General features: G+C 33.2%; 1 protein-coding gene across 7 annotated transcripts in view; it reads left to right on the top strand.

Moving 5' to 3' along the window:
- Positions 1-21,086, top strand: part of Kiaa1328 (KIAA1328 ortholog) — a 274,074-nt gene that overhangs the window by 105,250 nt on the left and 147,738 nt on the right. The window lies entirely within an intron of this gene.

Raw genomic sequence — 21,086 nt, 5'->3', positions numbered from 1 at the left:
TGAAGCTAAAAATAGACTGTGGCCAACAGTATAAAAATTAAGATTTAAGTCCTACATCACAAGGAACTCTGTTCTGTCAAGGGTCTGCATGAGCATGGATCAGATTCTTTCTTAGAAATTTTAAATTAGAGCCCAGCTGAATGTAGTCTTGTAAGAAACCAAACAGAGAACCTGGCAAAATGTGCTTATACTCCTGACCTATGGAACTGTGTACTACTGAATTTATAATATTTTAAGGTTCTGCATTTGTGGGAACTTGTTATACAGAAATAGGCAACAAATGTACACAGTATTCAAGACAGTACAGTACCACCTTAATGGTAGACATATACCAGAGGAACAAAATTGAGTTCAGAAACAAACCTTAACAAATATGGTTAATTGGCTCTGTAGATCCTAATTTAATTAAATGGGGACAATCTTTTCAACAAATGATGATGGAATAAATAGACACTTAAAAACAAGATTTAGACCCTTATATATTTAGAACCTTACTTTGCACCATGAACAAAAATTAACTTCAACATTATTCTGATATTCAGGACGCTTGCTTTGAAATTTATGGGAAATTTTTTTTATCATATCACTTTTCACTGGCTTATTAAATGTTTTGCTTGTTGGTATGTTTTGCCATTATTATACCATTATTATAGACCAGTTGGTACCAATATGAGAGAAGGGATGAGACTATATACACTTTTTTAACAGTCATGCATCCTTAATTATTCCAGATTTTCAAATCAGGCTTAATTAAATAGTAATAAGTACTTGTGAAATTCTTCTGATTTTTACTGGCATATATGAAAACTAAAATTCTATAGCTGTATAGTTGCAGTTTTGTACTCTGTTTGTCACTTAACATATTTTGATATTTTCTACTTTGGAACTTAACTGTTGGCTACAGTAGTGCTCTGTTAGATAAATATATTTTAATCATTTTAATATAGCTGGCAGTGAAGATTTAAACTCTGGCTTTTATCACTTGAATCTTGGAAATTGTTCTTTCTTGGAAATTGTAATTCCTCTTTGTGCCAAAAAACTTCTAATACATATCATGAAATCTAGTTAACTAACCACAAATGCCTGGTAGGCATATGCTCTTTAAAAAAAAAAAAAAAAAAAAAACTTAAAGACTAAGTTCAGTGGATTTTTACCCCCTCAGGATATTTGGCAGTTTTTCTCACCTTTGAGTTTTTGGAAGATGAAAATATAAAGTAACTGACTTATATTTTCAGTTATCTACTGCTATTTAACAAACTATATACTCCACAACGAGGTTGTGAATGGCATTGAGAAAAGCTGAGTGGCTTTTCTACTGACCTTGCCTGCAGTTATTCATGTAGCTGCATGGAACTGGCATTACAGCTATGACCCTGGCAATGACTGGGCCTTTCTCAGTCTTTTCATGCTTACTCATGGCCTCTGGCTCCATGTAGCCCTTGAACTTCTTACCGAAAGGCTCAGGGCTCTCAGAGCACAAAAATGGAAGCTATCAAGTCTCTTTACAGATGAGACTCAGAACTTGCCACGTGTTAAAGTGAACAGATTAGATTTAAGGTGAAGAGACTAGTGGGAGGTGTAGCTATTGGAGGCCACCAGTGTAACAGACTATTACAAAATGCTGTCTTACAGTCATTTTAATTTTCATTTCTCAGATTACTACATCTTTTCATATTATGTATCTTCCAAATTCTTTGCCAGGTTTTGTCCACTCTTCTTTTTAAGTAGTTGATCTTTTCATATTGATTTATAGACATTCTTTTTATAATCTGGATGTTAAATATTTGTTGGTTGTATGTATTACAAACATCTTTGACCAATTTATGGATGATTCACTGTCTTTATGGTGTTTTTGATGAATGGACGTTCCTAATTTAATGGTAGTTTAATTTATCAATCTTTTATAGTTTGGGCTTTTTGAGTCCTTCCCTTTTCCAAGGCATAAAATATTGTACATTGTCTTCTAAATGTTTTATAGCTCTGTCTTATATATGCAGGTTTCTAATGCACTTAGAATTGATTTTGGGGATTAGTGTGAGGCAAAGCGCTCGCGCTCTCTCTCTCTCTCTCTCTCTCTCTCTCTCCATATATAGATAGATTTTATATGTGTGTGTGTGTGTGTGTGTGTGTGTGTATTTGGCCATATGTGGCTATTCTTTATACCATTTTCTTATTGTTGTTTAATTCCAACTTTATATGTCCCTCTTTCCTGGATCTGTTTTACTTTGTTGAAGTAGCATGCAGCAGTTCTGAGGGGGAAGGCTCCTAACAGGAGACTAATATGTAATTGAGCATTTCTATAAATAATGTGATTGAATAATTGTAGTTCTTCTGTGAGGGGATAACACTTGAGTTGTGACCTTGGATATTAGAATTCAACCATGTAAGGAACCAGGGAAAGAATGTTCCTGGCAGCGGCAATAAGAAATATCCCATCAACTGGGAGAAAGAGGCACTTAGAAATGTTAAAATGAGAAGCTGAATAAGAAAGTCATTATTCAAAATGAAGTAAACTATAAAAACAAGGTGTGTTTCTGAGAGGATGAATATTAGAAAGGAGATTCCTTTGGCCTCTACATTTAGAACACTTTATTTCAAGTATCTGGTTTTGTGACCATAGACTGGCATCTTTCTTTGTATGAAAATAGTCGCACATCCTGTGTCTTCAGTGACAAGTATTTACATATTTTATATTTGTAGACTTGCAATTTTTAGCATATATCTGTAAACAAAACTTGAATGATCCAATCTCTGCAAAGAATACAAATGCTAAAACCTTGATGATATGAAAGAAATTGTAACACTGTTAACATTTGAATAGTGAAAAGGAGGAGAAGAGGTGAAAGGAGGTGTCTGATACTGATTTTCTCATTTTATGGAATGGAGGTTCAAGAAACACGGTCTGAAATGATACATTAACTAGATATTATAATTATTCAGACTTTTTTGGGGGGTACCAGGGATTGAACTTAGGGGCACTCGACCACTGAGCCACATCCCCCCGCCACTTTGTATTTTATTTAGAGACAGGGTCTCACTGAGTTGCTTAATGCCTTGCTTTTGCTGAGGCTGGCTTTAAAAGGTTTTATATACATCAGTATTTTTTTAATATTTATTTTTTAGTTGTAGTTGGACACAATACCTTTGTTTGTTTGTATGTGGTGCTGAGGATCGAACCCAGGGCCTCACGCTTGCTAGGTGAGTGCGCTACCACTGAGCCAAAACGCCAGCCCCATCAGTATTTTTTTAATTATTTTTTTATTTATATATGACAGTGGAATGCATTACAATTCTTACTACACATATAGAGCACAATTTTTCATATCTCTGGTTGTATACATAGTATACTCACACCAATTCCTGTCTTCATACATGTACTTTGGATAATAATGTCCAACACATTCCACCATCATTTCTAACCCCATACCCCCTCCCTTCCCTTCCCACCCCTCTGTCCTATCTAGAGTTTGTCTATTCCTCCCATGCTCCCCTTCCCTACCCCACTATGAATCAGCCTCCTTATATTAGAGAAATCATTTGGTATTTTGGGACTGGCTAACTTCACTTAGCATTATCTTTTCTAACTCCATCCATTTATGTGCAAATGCCATGATTTTATTCTCTTTTATTGCTGAGTAATATTCCATTGTATATATATGCCACATATTTTTTTATCCATTCATCTATTGAAGGGCATCTAAGTTGGTTACACAGTTTAGCTATTGTGAATTGTGCTGCTATAAACATTGATGTGGCTGTGTCCCTGTAGATTGGTGTTTTTAAATCCTTTGGGTATAGACCTAGGAGAGGGATAGCTGGGTCAAATGGTGGTTCCATTCCCATTTTTCCAAGCAATCTTTATACTGCTTTCCATATTAGTTGCACCAATTTGCAGTCCCACCAGCAGTATATAATGTACTTTTTTCCACACATCCTTACTAATATACTTATTGTTTGTTTTCATAATAGCTGCCTTTCTGACTGGAGTGAGATGATATCTTAGAGTAGTTTTATTTGCATTTCTCTAATTGCTAGAGATGATGAACATTTTTTTCATGTATTTGGTGATTGATTGTATATTGTATTCTGAGAAGTGTCTGTTCATGTCCTCGGCCCATTTATTGATTGGGTTATTTTATTTTATAATATTTGGTGATTAGCTTTTTCAGTTCTTTATATACCCTAGAGATTAGTGTTCTATCTGATGTGTGAGGGTTAAAGATTTGCTCCCAAGATGTAGATTCTCTATTCACCTCACATATTGTTTCTTTTGCTGAGAAAAAAACTTTTTAGTTTGAGTCCATCCCATTTGTTGATTCTTGGTTTTAATTCTTGTGCTATAGGAGTCTTATTAAGGAAGTTGGGGCCTAATCCCACATGATGGAGATTAGGGCTTACTTTTTCTTTAATTAGATGTAGGGTCTCTGATTTTATTCTTAGGTCCTTGATACATTTTGAGTTAAGTTTTGTGCATGGTGAGAGATAGGGGATTAATTCCTTTTGTTGCATATGGATTTCCAGTTTTCCCAGCACCATTTGTTCTCCTTTTTTGGAGAAAAGATAGCCTTTTTCTAATGTAAGATAATTATAATTTTGTGGGTTAGTCTCTGTGTCCTCTATTCTGTACCATTGGTCTACCAGTCTGTTTTTGTGCCAATACCATGCTGTTTCTGTTATTATTGCTCTGTAGTATAGTTTAAGGTCTGGTATAGTGATTCCACCTGCTTTACTCTTTCGGCTAAGGATTGCTTTAGCTATTCTAGACCTCTTGTTTTTCCATATGAGTTTCATGACTGCTTTTTTCTATTTCTATGAGGAATGTCATTGGGATTTTGATCAGAATTACATTAAATCTGTGTAATATTTTTGGAAGTATGGTCATTTTGATAATATTAATTCTGCCTATACAAGTATTAAAGACCTAACAAAAAACAACTTTAAAAAAGGTAGTAAAGGTGAGGTGAATTCTGTCAGAGTGAGGAAAACCCTGGGTCTTGCCTAATAAATATGTAGGTGTAATTGAAGAAGAAATGTCAAAATACTAGAATTGTGCCAGTTACACTAAAAGTCAGAACTCGAGAAGAGGGTGTAATTACCTCTGGATAGTGAAGGTAGGAGTAAGGGAACACAGACTTTTTATTTTCCTTTTTCTTTCTTTCTGTCACTGTATCTGTAGTCTGTGTTCATATTACTTGGCAAATTATGCAAACAGACTAAAAATAAGCTAAAGCTTTGGCTCCGTGGTAGAAGAACTAAAATGATTATGGAACACTGAGGAATATCAAAGTCTATACTATACTATACTATATAGACTTACAAATACTATATAGTTTATTAAACCAATTATGAACTTTTTATATCAAGAAAAATTTACCCTATCCTAGTATAATGGGAGCAAACCTGTTTAATTTGAGTTATAAATTAAAATTATAACAATACCGTGTATACATTGGTTCATTTGACAAACATCAATTAGTGGGGTCAGTCTCAGATTGTTACTCTTTTTATGCCTGTCCCTTGTGTGCTTCAGGTAGTCTAAAGGAAACCTCATGGTAAGTTTGCTGAATAAACTTAGTTATATTTATTTATACTTTGAAGTACAAAGTTTTGAATTAGGAATAATTTTTGAGATCATCCTCTTCAGTGATGAGAACCTTTTCTATAACACACATAACCAGCAGTCATTACCTTGGTGGATGGGTCACCATGTGGTTTTTAAAAGGTTATCCTGATGCACATCTTCTATGAGAACTACTCATCTCATCCAGCCTCTTCATTGGCAGAAGTAGAAACTTAGGTCCTGGGATTTACTTAATTTGATTAGTGATAGAGTATAGCTTGACTCCTAGCATCACACATTTCTTAATGTTCTAGTTTTGAAAACCTGATCTCTTTACTTCTGCTGTTATATATGTGATTTCCATTTAATGTGAGTTCTTTCTTGTCTTTTTCTGCTTATTTTAGTTTATATATCTTCTTCTTCTTCTTCTTTTTAAAAGCCTTTAAAAGTCCTCTCTTTCCAGGACAAACTTCTTCTTAAAGAGGCCTTCAATCCACAGCCCCTGTTTCAGCCTCATTTTTAGTAATATCCATTGTTTTCAGTTCTGAGCTAATACTTTATTGCCCTCCTTCTAAATTAGGATTTTGCTTTGTTCTATAAAAATCAGTTACCAGTTATTCACCTACTTCCCAAAGCTTGGTTGGTGTTATTTTCTTTTCCTTGTGAATGTATTGTACAAACATACACACACACACACACACACACACACACACCCCTACACCCCTGCTGTATACTCATGCACACATATACCTCTGTCTCACTACCTTTTTATATTCCTTTTCTGTTACTCCTTTTCTGCAATCCTCCACCCCCAGAACTAGGGACTGAAACCAGGGGGGCTCTCTCTCACTGAGCTATATCCCCAGCCTACATCCAATCTTTTTGTTTCGTTTTTTTTGTTTGTTTGTTTGTTTTTTTTTTTTTACATTTAGAAATAGGATTTTTCTAAGTTGCCCAGATTAGACTCCAACTTATGAACTTCCTGCCTCAGCCTCCTAAGTAGCTGGGATTAAAGGTGGGCACCACTGTATCCACCCCTGCCACTCCTGTACTATAAAATTTTTATAAGTTTCACAAAAAAAATTTTAATAGCAAAGAATTGCTGTTATTTTAGTAAAGCAATCAAATGACATAATTACTCTTAAAATTGTGTACATGATTAAACTGTTTTTTGTATTCTTACTCATTCTTAACTATGCCTTGTGATTTGTCAGAGGATTGAATTAGGAAAACCTTGAGGTAAAAGTGAGGTAAATCCTGTCCCATCTCTCCTTTCCTTTGGGGTATAGGAATGTTCTCCTTTTGCTGATGGTTTTCAGTGAAATTAAATTAGTACTTTTCTGGTTTTCTTTTGAAACTTAAATGTGCATCAGTTATTGGAGCAGAAGAACTTATTGTTTAGGTACAAGTTGATTATAATGATAATAATAACTACTGTTGTTTATTGATAATTTTCCTATGCCATTTGATTTACAAACATTTTCATTTATTCTTAATATACCATAAATTATCAAATGGCTATTATAAAGTTCAGTAACTTGCCCAATATTATAGTTGTTGTTTGGCACACTATTCAAAACTTTGTCTACTCTAAAATCCACTATTTACCTTATTAGGCTTATACTCATTTTAATAGCAACAGCAATAAAAATGATAGCCTGCACTTACATAGCATTTACTCTGTACTAGATACTATATTACACTCTATGTGTATGTTGACATATTTCTTACCTTGACTTTATGAGTTAGGTACCATTATTATCCTCTGTTATGGAGGTCAGAAAGATTAAATAACTTTCTCAAAATCAATCACTAAAGTTATAATGTGTGGAATCAGGATTCTAACATAGTTTTTTAGTTGCTATTGGAGTGGATGAGAATTTTATATTTGTTTTAACTGATTACTGAGTCTGTTAAAAGGACTCTAAACTTTAAAAATAGTAAATAAATAGTTATTTTTCCTTCCAAGCTCTGAGAAGGTAATGTGAAAAATAAACATCTTATTATAGCTTAAGACTTCTGGTTAGTCTACCAGCCCTTGCCAAGAAAAAGTGAATAAATGCTGGTGGAGGAAGAAAAGGAGGAAGGGGGAATACTCTGTATTACTACATTAGAGTTCTGGAATTAACACCTGCAGATTGAGAAAGAGCTAAAGAATTTTCTTTGAAGTACTCTCTTTATTTTGCTGTACACTTTAAAATTGTTTCTAATTCCAAGATAGAATAATGTGTATTTCATGCAGTCTTAACTATATCAGGAGGCAAGGCCATAGCTGAGCTGAAAGGTGGAAGGAGCTCTAATAACATTGTAAAGGTGCCAAAAAAGCCCCAGATTTTGGACTTCCAGATACCTCATTATGAGAAAAAGGAAACATAAGCTATTTAAGCCAATGGGTTTCTCTTTCTTTACGTTGTTTCTAATTATCTAAAAGGATTCATTTAGAAAATGGTAGTCATAAAGATTAAAATAGCTAAAATGTAAATTGTCAAAAAGCCGTAGGCCCTAAAGAGAATAAGGAAAAACTTACCATAATATGTTTGGACCAACAGACATTTTATGAAATGCCTACCTGGTGAAGTGGAAGAATATAAAGTCTGACAAAATATCAAAATTGCTGACTACAGACATAAATTTGCCTATTATTGAGAAATTAAAGCTATCTTAAGAGAATTTCATACCATTTTGTGAATCTCATTTTGTTGAGGCACTTTTCTCTCAGTGTTATACTATATATATATATATTCTGGTGCCAGAATTTGTTCACTTAAACATCACTAGATCTGTGGTTATCTTAGATCCTATAGGGACTTAACAAACTGCTTTTACCTCCATTGCTTGTGGTTGCAGATCTACTAAAAGGAAAGTGATTGAGGTAAGCTACAGATACACGTGGAAGAGTACCAGGTAAGTTGATTTGGTCCTTTGAAATCCTTTTCTGATCATGGGGGTAATATCAAAGCTAAAATATATGTCTAGCCTTGGAATCTGATTAATAATACTGTCATTTGAGATTATACCACACTGAGATTTAAGGGAATACAGTATGGCAATAACTGACAGAAACAAAAAATGAAAAAATTCAACGTAATATGAAGTTGCCTCATGCCCTCAAGAAAGTGGAATTTATTACGTTCATGCTAGTTTTAGTTGTCATAGAGCAATGGCATATTCAACTAAATTATAGGTAATCAATAAGTAGCCATTTGTGGAATATGGGAAATTTAGTGTACTTGTAAATTTGCACCTATGATAAGCTGGTTCTCACTCAGAATTTAAGAGGTGAAAAACACCCCCAAATATTCTAACCTATGTCTTCTAATCCATTCCATTGCAATGTAAGGAAATATATGGACTCTACCTGAAAGGACTTTGGTCTAAAAAAAGGAAACAGTAAATACATACTTGATCTGTCCACTAATACCTAACATAACCAAAATAGAACTCTTGATTTCCTTACCAAACCTACAACTTTCTCATCTACCCAGCTCAGTAATTGGTACTCCCATTCTTCCTGTTGCTCATAAGTGATTCTTTTTTCTCTTATCTCAGATCTAGTTCATTAACAAATCTACTCTATTCTTTCTTCTAAATATATGCCAGTTCCTACTATTATCACCATATTGTTCTCACTCTAATCCAGGTGCATTTTTCACCTGGAATAACCTGAGTGAAATAAAAGTCTATATTCCTATAAAAAATTGTGTTTATAGTAGTTATATTAATAATCACTAAAAAATTCCAGATGGGCTTTCTCAGCAAAAAATAAATAAATAAAAAGAAACAAACTTTGATACACAACTACATTCATGAATCTCAAATGCATTGTGCTAAGTGAAAGAAGCCATACTCAAAAGGTTATATGCTATGTAAGTCCATTTATATGACATCCCAGAAAAAGAAAATGCAGAATCAGAAATAAGTCAGGGGCTGAGGTTTCAGTAGAGGTCAATTCCAAAGGAACATAAGATATTTTTTAGTAGGATGGAATTATTTTTTTGTGTGTGGGGGGGTATTGCTTGAGACTGATCCCAAGGACTCACACATACTAAACATTCACTCTTCCTTTAAGCTATATCTCCAACCAATTACCTTAATTTTTAATTTTTCAAAACTTGCAAAACTATATCCTAAGAAGGATGAATCTTACATGTAAATTGTACGTTAGTTTGGAAAATAATGAATGAGTTGTTAGTAATAGCAAAAGATTGTGTCAGGTTGCATGTGAGAAACCATTTTAGGTATTTTGATCAGGAAACAATTTAATTCTATAAAACAAGTTTATATAAAAGCTTTGATACTATGGCTCTGTAATATAGTTTAAGGTGTGGTATTGTGATGCCTTCTGCTTCACTCTTCCTGCTAAGGATTGCTTTGGCTATTCTGGGTCTCATTTTTCCAAATGAATTTCATGATTGCTTTTTCTAGTTTTATGTAGAATGTTATTGGGATTTTAATAGGAATTGCGTTAAGTCTATATAATGCTTTTGGTAGTATGGCCATTTTGACAATATTAATTCTGCCTCTCCAGGAGTATGGGAGGTCTTTCCATCTTCTAAGAACTTCTTCAATTTCTTTTTTCAGTGTTTTGTAGTTTTCATTGTATAGCTCTTTCACCTCTTTTGTTAGGTTGATTCCGAAAGTATTTTATTTTGTTTTTTGAGGTTATTATGAATGGGGTAATTTTCCTAACTTCTCTTTCTACTGAACATCATTGATATATAGGAATGTAATTGATTTATGTGGGTGGATTATATGGAATTTTGTGGATCTTCTAAATATATAATTATGTCATCAGCAAATAGTGATAGTTCGAGTTCTTCTTTTCCTATTCATATCCCTTTAATTTCTTTCTCCTATCTAATTGCTCTGGTGAGAGTTTCAAGGACATTGTTGAATAGAAGTTGTGAAAGAGGGCATCCTTGTTTTGTTCTAGTTTTTATAGGGAATATTTTCAATTTTTCTCCATTTAGAATGATGTTGCTTTTGGGTTTAGCATAGACAGACGTTAAACGATACTAAAGAGCCATAGTAATAAAAAAGTTGTAATATTGGCACCAAACAGACACATAGACCAATGGTACAGAATAGAAGACACAGAGACAAACTCATATAAATGCAGTTATCTCATAATACACAAAGGCACCAAAAACATTCACTGGAGAAAAGATAGTCCATTCAACAAATGGTGCTGGGAAAATTGGAAATCCATATGTAATAAAATAAAATTAAGCCACTATCTCTCACCATGCATGAAACTCAATTCAAAGTGGATCAAAGACATAGGCACTAGAACACAGAACCTGCACCTAATAGAAGAAAAAGTAGGCCGAAATCTTCATCATGTCGGCTTAGGATCTGACTCCCTTAAACTGACTCCTAAAACACAAGAAGTCAAAAATTAATAAATAGAATGGTGTCAAACTAAAAAGCTGCTTCTCACCAAAGGAAACAATAACATGAACAGAGCCTACAGAATGGGAGATAAACTTTACCACCTCCACCTCAGATAGAGCATTAATCTCTAGGATAGAAAAGACCTCAAAAAACTTAACAAGTAATCCAGTCCATAAATAGGCTAAGGAAGTAAATAGACATTTCACAGAAGAAGAAATACAGTCGATCAACAAGTATATGAAAAAATATGTTCAACATCTCTGGTAATTAGATAAATGCAAATCAAAAGATTTCATCTCATTCCGGTCAGATGGCAATTATCAAGAATACAGACAACAATAAATGTTGGCGAGGATGTGGGGGAAAAGGTACACTCATAAATTGCTGGTGAGACTGCAACCACTATAGAAAGCAGTATAGAGATTCCTCAGAAAACTTGGAACAGAACCATCTTTTGACCCGCTGTCCCACTCCTCAGTATATACCCAAAGGACTTAAAAATCAGCATACTGTAGTGATGCAGCAACATCAATGTTGATAACACAATAGCTAAACTATGGAACCAACCTAGGTGCCCTTCAACAGATGAATAGATAAAGAAACTGTGGTATATATACAATGGAATATTACTCAGCCTTAAAGAAGAATGAAATGATGGCATTTGCTGGTAAATGGATGGAGCTGGAGAATATCATGCTAAGTGAAATAAATCAATTCCAAAACACCAAAGGCTGATTGTTTCTTCTGATATGTGGATTCTAATTCACAATAAAGGTTGGGGGAGGGTAGGGAAGAATAGAGTTACTTTGGATTAGGCAGGAGAGAGTGAAGGGAGGAGCGGGAAGTATGTGGGTAAGAAACATAGTAGAATGAATTTGACATTATTACCCTATGTGCATTTATCACTACATGACCCATGTGATTCTACATCATGTACAACCAGAAGAATGAGAAATTATACTCCATTTATGTAAGATGTATCAAAGTATATTCTACTATCATGTATAGCTAATTAGAATAAATTAAAAATTGAAAATATAAAAGCTTTGGAAGGGCTAAAGAAACAGGTTCTAGGTTAGACATCCAGTGATTACCTCAGAACAACAGAACTAATACACTTAGATAACACTGGAGCTCTGCTAAAATTAGGAGCAATCCATTTGCTGCCACCATAACTTTCTGAAAACTCAGGGAACTAATAATAGACTCCCATCTATGAGATGTAGGGGTTAGGAAGCCAGATCTTCAAATCCTTGGTGATCTGCTACAACTGCTGCAACTTACCTAGAAAATTGAGAGGTGTTCCCTGGGATGTCACAGCAGGAAAAAATTCTCATATTTTCACCTTTGCCTTGTCAGAAGAAACAGAAAAAAGGAGACCTCCAGAATTATGTGAAATAGGCAAAAGCCAGTGGCCATGACTGCAAAGGAGTCTGCAGTATGTGATTTGTAGCTTTTCAAATTTTACAATTAAATGGAGGGTGAGATGAGGTGGGATGAGCCAAGCCTCAATAGTCAGCATGGAAGCTAAATTTCCATTAATAAGAGACTGTTTAAATAAATCGTGGTGTGTTATACAGTAGATGAAGGATTTACCCAGGTGGTGGGTGTTCCATAAGCCAGAATGTAATTGCAGTCTTGCATGTAGGTTAATAAATGCAAGTTATTTAAATGTTGAACTCTTAAATCTAGCCTATCATAGCCAATGTCTATATTGCAGTTTTGGTAATACTGCTTTTAAATTTGTGTTACAAACATTGCTATTTTTTGAAAATAGTTAAATAGCTTCTTTTTGCAAAATTAATTTGAAATATCACAGAACAAGTTATAGTTATTAATATTCAAAAACTGTACATAAATTTAGAAAACCAAGAATTTTTCAAAATGATAAAAATATAAAAAACCTCTAAGAGTTTCTAATGGGCAGAAAATCAGCTATACAGATAAATGGTCAAGTTTATATGAAATCAGTGACAAATATGTAGTAGAACACAATCTTATTACTTGACCGTGAATTACAAAAATTGCCTTCCAAATGGTGTATGGACCACCTTCCATAAAGGAATGGCCTGATGGCATCCTTTTGGTTTCACCTGCTAGAAGTAGTTTGCATGTTTATGGTCTGTGTTCTTGTGTGTACCTACATATACAGGAATTGGTTCTGGTAGACTCATTAGAAATTAAAGCACCAGAGAAAAAGTATTTTCATCTATGAACAAAAGTAATTTTTTTTCCAGTGCTGGGATCTAACCCAGAGCTTTGTACATGCTAAGCAAGCATTCTACCACTGAGCTATACTATTAACCCATGTGTCTTGTGTTCTGTACTCTCTCACCCTCACAAAATAAAGTTCAAATCACACGTATTTTTAAATAAAAAATAAGCAATTTTACTTTTTAAGTATATAAGCAATGAGATTAGAGTGAATTGCTTCAGAAGCTAGATGACCAGACTTCTCCTAACAGATTTTAATTATTTTTATAGTTTTTCTCCAGTTAAGACTCAAAATAGCCATTTAAAGTAAACTAGAGCAGCTTTTTCATCTTCATTGCAAACTTCAGACCCTAAACAAAGCATGAAGCTGGGCAGTGCACTGTTTAATTTTCAAATTGGATTTTCATTATGTTTTATGATAACTTTTTATTTGTATCAAGTTGCATCTCAACCTTCTGTTTAGACTCAAAAAGATTTATGGAAAATGATCTGGGTGCTTATTTGGACAAACAAATGCAATAAATCAGCTTACTCTTTCAATAAAATGTTATTAATAGAACACATTATTCTGTTCAATATTATGTTATCTTTAAAATTAAGCAGAACATTAGTGGCGATGAAACTAGTTTCAATCAATACACTCCTGTAATGAAACCTATTGTATGAGAAACTTTTCTTTTTAAGAAGGGAAAATGCCTTTAGCACAACTACCAAATTCTCTAGAGATGCCTTTCATAGCTTCTTAAAAAAAAAAAAAAAAAAACTGGTAGGATTTCTTTGCATTTGTTTTGGTGTTAAGAATGTAGTTTCTTGAAAGCTTAAGCAGATAGAGCATGAGTGTTCCTTACAGGCTTTTTGTTTAATTGAGGAATTTAGTTGGCACTTGACCTGGCAGGAACCCAAGTATATGCCTCATTGAAATTGTCACAGAGGATTTTAAGAAAGGCAGAAACTCTGGAAAGACTCAGAAATATAAATGCCAATTTCTCTTCTGATCTGATAGAATTCCTGGTTAATTTAAAGAATGAAAATGAGTAATTTCAGATACAGAAAATAGATTTCAACGTTTCAAAACTTATATACCATGATAATTTACTGAGATAAGAGTCCTGGTTTGGATTTTCAATGACCCTCTATTTTCCCAGTTGAAATTTCAGAATTACGGCTTTGAAATCAAAGATGATTGAAGTATCAGGATAGTATTGCATCCTCTCTTACCTACATGATCACTTTGGAAAACTGAATTTGGCAGGTGCTTCTGTTGCCCTTAAGATAACAAAGTACTTTTGAAGAAGGCTGCTATTTAATAATACAACCTGAAAATTAAAGACCCTTGGATGTTAATTTGCATATATCTTCCAGGGAAAAACTCTTTAAAAAAAGTTTATTAGAGATAATTTTGCTTGACACATTGTGTTGTCACATGGAAGTTTAAAGAATCTGGAAACTTGTCAAAGTTCCAAATTTACTCCCTTACCTTCTGCTATTTTCTATTTTTAATCTGAATGTAAGAAATAGAGACGTTATCTTACTGTGGTTTTGTTCTCGTTGAGTTATGAAGAAATTGTTGTTTGGGGAGATGAGGATTATGTTAAGGTGAAAAATATTTATGAAAATACAAGTCATAATTGCACATTCTCTTGGCTTAAGATAGAGTTTCCATAGCCCATCAGGCTAATAATTTGAGCATATTGCTGTACAACTCTAATAGCAAACAAATGAGCTCTACACTCACTGAATACTACTACTGATGTTTTATACACATCACACTTACTTCTTTCTGTACTTTAAATGCAAATGATTGTCATTTTTTTCATACCAGAGGGATACTGCTTTATAATCTGCATTGGAATTTTATTCTTACTTTAGTACACCAGAAAGCAGTAAACTTTATTCTAACTTTATCTTTCTTAGTTCCTCTTCAAAGCTTTGAAATGTTACGTTTCTGAAGGAAAGTTCATTTTTGTGTTATTCATATGTATGAACCTGTGAACCATTTTGTTTGTTTTCTGTATAGCTAACCATGATTATATGTGGACACTTTGGCAGAGAGGGACAAGGAGCAACTAATTGGTTATCTCTGCTAAATCTTTTTTTTTCCCCACTTTTTCCAACATTTTAACATCATCTATGTTTATAAGGGATATTGATCTGTAGTTTTCTTGGGATGGTTTTTGTCTGGTTTTGATATTAAAGTGACTCTGGCTTCACTCAGTGAATTGGAAATCGTTTTCTCATTTTATTTTTGTCTTCCAAGTCAATTTCTCCTCCTCCTCCTCCTCCTTTTCTTCTTCTTCTTCTTCTTCTTCATCATCATCATCATCATCACTGAAGCTATCAGGAATGGAGTTTTTGTGTGAGAACATTATTAATTACTACTTCACTTTTTTTAATTTACATCGGAGTATTTAGATTTTCTGTTTTGTCTTCATTCAATTTGATAGTTTCTACCCCTCATAAATTTGTCTATTTCATTTAAGATGTTACATATAATAGTGTTAAACATTTGTAATATTCCTTTATTATCTTAATATCTATGGCCTCTGTGTCTGTGGCATATTTTCATTTTTGATTTTGATCATTTATATCATTTTTCTTGACTAAATTTAATTGATTTTTTAACAAAGCAACTTGTATCATTTTGTTGTTGTTGTTTTCTGTTTATTTCTGCCCAGGTTTATTTTTTCTTCCTTCATCCTATTTTATTTAACTTGTATTTCTTTTTCTAACTTGCTAAAATGAACATTTAGATAATTGCTTTGCAACTTATTTTCTAATAAGTCACATGCCAAATTATGATATTACAAAATGACAGGTCACATATACAACAACACTAGTCACATAAGATTATATCACCTAGGTGTGTCATGGACAACTTAGTGTGAGTACATTCTGGTGTTCACACAAGGAAATTGCCTAGCAATGCATTCTGTCATTAAGCAATGGATGACTACTAGCATTTAAAGCTACAGCTTTCCCTTTGAGAATTCTTTAGCTGCATCCCACATATTTTGCTGTGGTTTTTTTTTGGGGGGGCGGAGGGGGGTTATTTCAAAATATCCATTAGTTTAATATAATTCATTATTAGTTCCATTAGTTCATTATTTAGTTTCTGAACAGTTTATAATCATTTATGAGATTCTTACTTATGAGATCTTTGCAGGTTTCTCAGATGAAATTGTCATTTATTTTTAAGTTAATTCCAAGTTCTTGAAAATATACTTCCAAGTTCTTGAAATTATTAATAGACCTTTTTTAGACCCAATAGTATGATTATCTTGGTAACTATTTCATCTGCATGTAAAAATAATTTGTAATTGCTAGACGTAATTTTCTGTCTCTCTTCATATATATAAATATTTGTATTATTTATAAGTTTATATATGAATATTTATGAATATTTGTATGTGATATGAATTATATGTAAATATCTACCAAATATGTGTATATGTAATATATATTACATGTAACATTACATGTAATATATAATTTATCTACATATACTTATATTCATACATTTATACATTCAAATATTATAACAATATATTGCATATAATATGTTGCATGTAATATACAGATATATGTAATGTATTTTATATTTAATATTATATATCATACTAATATATTACATGTAATGTATTACATGTAAATATATGTAAATACTCATATACTTATATTATTTTCTAGGTACTGTCATATTTTGTTCTGCTTTTTCCATCAGTAAATAAAAGAGAACTTAAATTATTCAACTATGATTATGGAGTTATTTTTTCTTTTATTTCTGTCCATCTTTTCACCACACATTTTGAGTTTCTATTGTTAGATGCATTTACACTTAGGATTGTTAGGACTTTTGTTGTATTAATTTTTATCATATTTAAACATTGCCTCTTTATTTCTTATTATTGCTTCTTCAGAAGTATACCTTATTTGACATGAATATGGCACTCCAGCTTTCTTATCATTAGTATTTGCAAAATATTTTATCCTACTATTGCCCCATCATTTCTTTATAAAGGGTTTACATAGTACATAATCAGGTTTTAGTTTATAATCCAGTGAGACAGTCTACCATCTTATAATTTATTTTCTAGCTTTCACTCATTTTTTTCATTTTTTTTCTTTAGGTCTTCCCACTTTCCTTTCACTTACAGTTTTAGTGTTCAATAACTAAAGATTGTTATCTTTGTTTTATTTTAGGTAGTTTCTCTAGGGTATGTAATATGCACTTTTTAAAAAATATTTATTTTTAGTTATAGGTGGAACAATATCTTTATTTTATGTGCTGTTGAGGATTGAACCCAGTGCCTTATGCATACTCGGTGAGCACTCTACCACTGAACCATAACCCCAGCCCACAATATGCACTTTTAAAAGTTTATTTTAAAATAACATTTTGCCACAATCTTAGTGTACAATGTATAATTCTATAACAGAATACTTTTCCTTCCCCATCCACTCTTTCTATTAGTGTCAAATATTTACTTCTACATATTATGAACTCCTCAGTTTCTCATTATTATTTATTTTTCATTTCTAGTAATCCATATTCATTTTTGGATCCATTTTTCATTTGTTATTATTTTATTTATTTTATTAATTTATTTATTTTAATTAGGTATATATGACAGCAGAATGCCTTTTGATTCATTGTACACAGTTGAAGCACAACTTTTCATTTCTCTGGTTGTACACAATGTAGCATCGTACCATATATACGGTCATACATGTACCTAGGGTAATGATGTTCATCTCAATTGATTTCATCTCACGCCAGTCAGAATGACAATTATCAAGAATACAGACAACAGTAAATGTTGGCAAGGATGTGGGGGGAAAGGCACACTCATTCATTGCTTGTGGGACTGCAAGTTGGTGCAATCACTCTGGAAAGCAATATGGAGATTCCTCAGAAACCTTGTAATGGAGCCACCATTTGACCCAGCTATCTCACTCCTTGGTCTATATCCAAAGAAATTAAAATCAGCATACTATAGTAACACAGCCACATCAATGTTTATAGCAGCTCAATTCACAATAGCTAAACTGGAAGCAACCTATATGCCTTTCAATAGATAAATGGATAAATAAACTGTGGTATATATACACAACAGAATGCATTAAAAGAGAATAAAATTATGGCATTTGCATGTAAATGGATGGAATGGAGAATATCATGCTAAGCGATGTAAGCCAATCCCAAAAAAACAAAGGAAGAATGTTCTGTCTGGATAAGTGGATGCTGATCCATAATGGGGGGGAGGGGGTGGGATGTGGTCCAGGAAAGATGGTGGAATGAGATGGACATCATTACCCTAGGTACACGTATGTGTTTACTTTTAAAATTGTTTTTAGTTGTAGATGGATACAATACCTTTATTTTATTTATTTTTATGTGATGTGGAGGATTGAACCCAATGCCTTACATGTGCCAGGCAAGAGCTCTACTACTAAGCCACAACCCAACCCCTATTTTATTTATATATGAAGATGTTTGTTTATGGTCACACAGATCTTCTGGCAATACATTCAATTTTTTTCTTTTATATATATATAAAAAAAACAGTGGAATGCATTACAATTCTTATTACATATGTGGAGCTCAACTTTTCATATCTCTCATTACATACATAGTATACTCACACCAATTTGTGTCTTCATATACTTTGGATAATAATGATCATCACATTCAACCATCATTAATTATTCCATGCCCCCTCCCTTACCCTCCCACCCCTCTGCCCTATCTAGAGTTCCTCTATTCCTCCCATGCTCCCTCTCCCTATCCTACTATGAATCAGCCTCCTTATATCAAAGAAAACATTAGGCATTTGGTTTTTTGGGATTGGCTAACTTCACTTAGCATTATCTTCTCTAACTCCATCTATTTACATGCAAATGCAATGATTTTATTCTCTTTTGTTGCTGAGTAATATTCCATTGTGTATACATGCCACATTTTTTTTTTTTTTACCATTCATCTATTGAAGGGCATCTAGGTTGGCCCCACGGTTTAGCTATTGTGAATTATGCTGCTATAAATATTGATGTGGCTGTGTCCCTGTAGTATGCTGTTTTTAAGTCCTTTGGGTATAGACCTAGGAGAGGGATAGCTAGGTCAAATGGTGGTTGCATTCCCAATTTTCCAAGAAATCTCAATACTGCTTTCCATATTGGCTGCAACAATTTGCAACCCCACCAGCAGTGTATGAGTGTACCTTTTTCCCCACATCCTCGCCAACATATATTGTTGTTTGTATGCATAATAGCTGCCATTCTGACTGGAGTGAGATGAAATCTTAGAGTGGTTTTGATTTGCATTTCTCCAATGGCTAGTGATGATGAACATTTTTTTATGTGTTTGTGGATTGATTGTACATCATCTTCTGAGAAGTGTCTCTACAAATCTTTGGCCCATTTATTGATTGGGTTATTTGGGTTTTTTGGTGTCTAGCTTTTTTGAGTTCTTTATATACCCTAGTAATTAATTAGTGCTCTATCTGATATGTGAGGGATAAAGATTTGCTCCTAAGATAAATTCTCAATAAAATTATGGCAAATCATATACAAAAATATATCAAAATTATCGTGCACCACGATCAAGTAGATTTCATCCCAGGGATGCAAGGTTGGTTCAACATATGAAAATCAATAAATGTAATTCATCACATCAATAGACTCAAAGATAAGAATCATATGATCATCTCAATAGGTGCAGAAAAATCATTTGACAAAATACAGCACCCCTTCAAGTTCAAAACACTAGAAAAACTAGGGATAACAGGAACATATTTCAACATCATAAAGGCTATCTACGCTAAGCCCCAAGCCAACATCAGTCTAAATGGAGAAAAACTGAAGGCATTCCCTCTAAAAACTGGAAGAAGACAGGGATTCCCTCTTTCACAACTTCTATTTAACATAGTTCTTGAAACACTGGCCAGAGCAATTAGACGAAAGAAAGGGATACATATAGGAAAAGAAGAACTCAAATTGGCACTATATATGATTCTATACCTGGAAGACCCTAAAAGTTCCACCAGAAAACTTCTAGAACTAGTAAATGAATTCTGCAAAGTAGCAGGATATAAAATCAACACCCATATATCAAAGGCATTTCTGTATATATCAGTGACAAATCCTCAGAAGGGAAATGAGGAAAACTACCCCATTCTCAATAGCTTCAAAAAAAAAAAAAAAGAAAGAAAGAAAGAAACTTGGGAATTGACTTAACGAAAGAGATGAAAGATCTATATAGTGAAAATTACAGAACCCTAAAGAAAGAAATCAAAGACCTTAGAAGATGGAAAGATCTACCTTGCTCTTGGATAGGCAGAATTAATATTATCAAAATGACCAAACTACTAAAAGCACTATACAGATTTAATGCAATTTGGATCAAAATTCCAATGACATTCCTCATAGAAAAAGCAAATTCAATTATTCTCAGCAAATTTAATTATTTTTGATTTTCTGAAAATGTTTATTTCATTCTCTTTTTCTTTCTTTCTTTTTTTTTTTTTTTTCAGTACTGAGTATTGAACCTAAGGCCTCATGCATGGTAGACAAGTGCTCTACCACAGAACTATGTTGCCAGCCCCTTACTTTTAATTTTTATAGGAAGTTTTGCTAGTTATACAGTTCTGGTTTATCATGTGCTTTTTTCCCCTTCCTTCACCATCTGTTTTTAAAATAATTTAATTTAATTTATTTATTTTTATGTGGTTCTGAGGATCAAATCCAGTGCTTTACACGTATTAGGCAAGCTTTCTACCACTAAGCTACAACCCCAACCCCTTTACCATTTTTTAAATATTGTATTATTTCTTCTTTTTTTCTTAATTTTTTAAATGAGATTCTGCTCCCATTTAATTTTTTGTTCCTCTGTAGGTATTGTCTTTCTTAATCTGCTCTGAAG

Source organism: Marmota marmota, unplaced genomic scaffold (assembly GCF_001458135.2).
Source record: "Marmota marmota marmota unplaced genomic scaffold, marMar, whole genome shotgun sequence".
Taxonomy (NCBI): domain Eukaryota; kingdom Metazoa; phylum Chordata; class Mammalia; order Rodentia; family Sciuridae; genus Marmota; species Marmota marmota.
The sequence above is the reverse complement of the archived record's forward strand: the minus strand, read 5'-3'. Positions and strand labels throughout refer to the sequence as shown.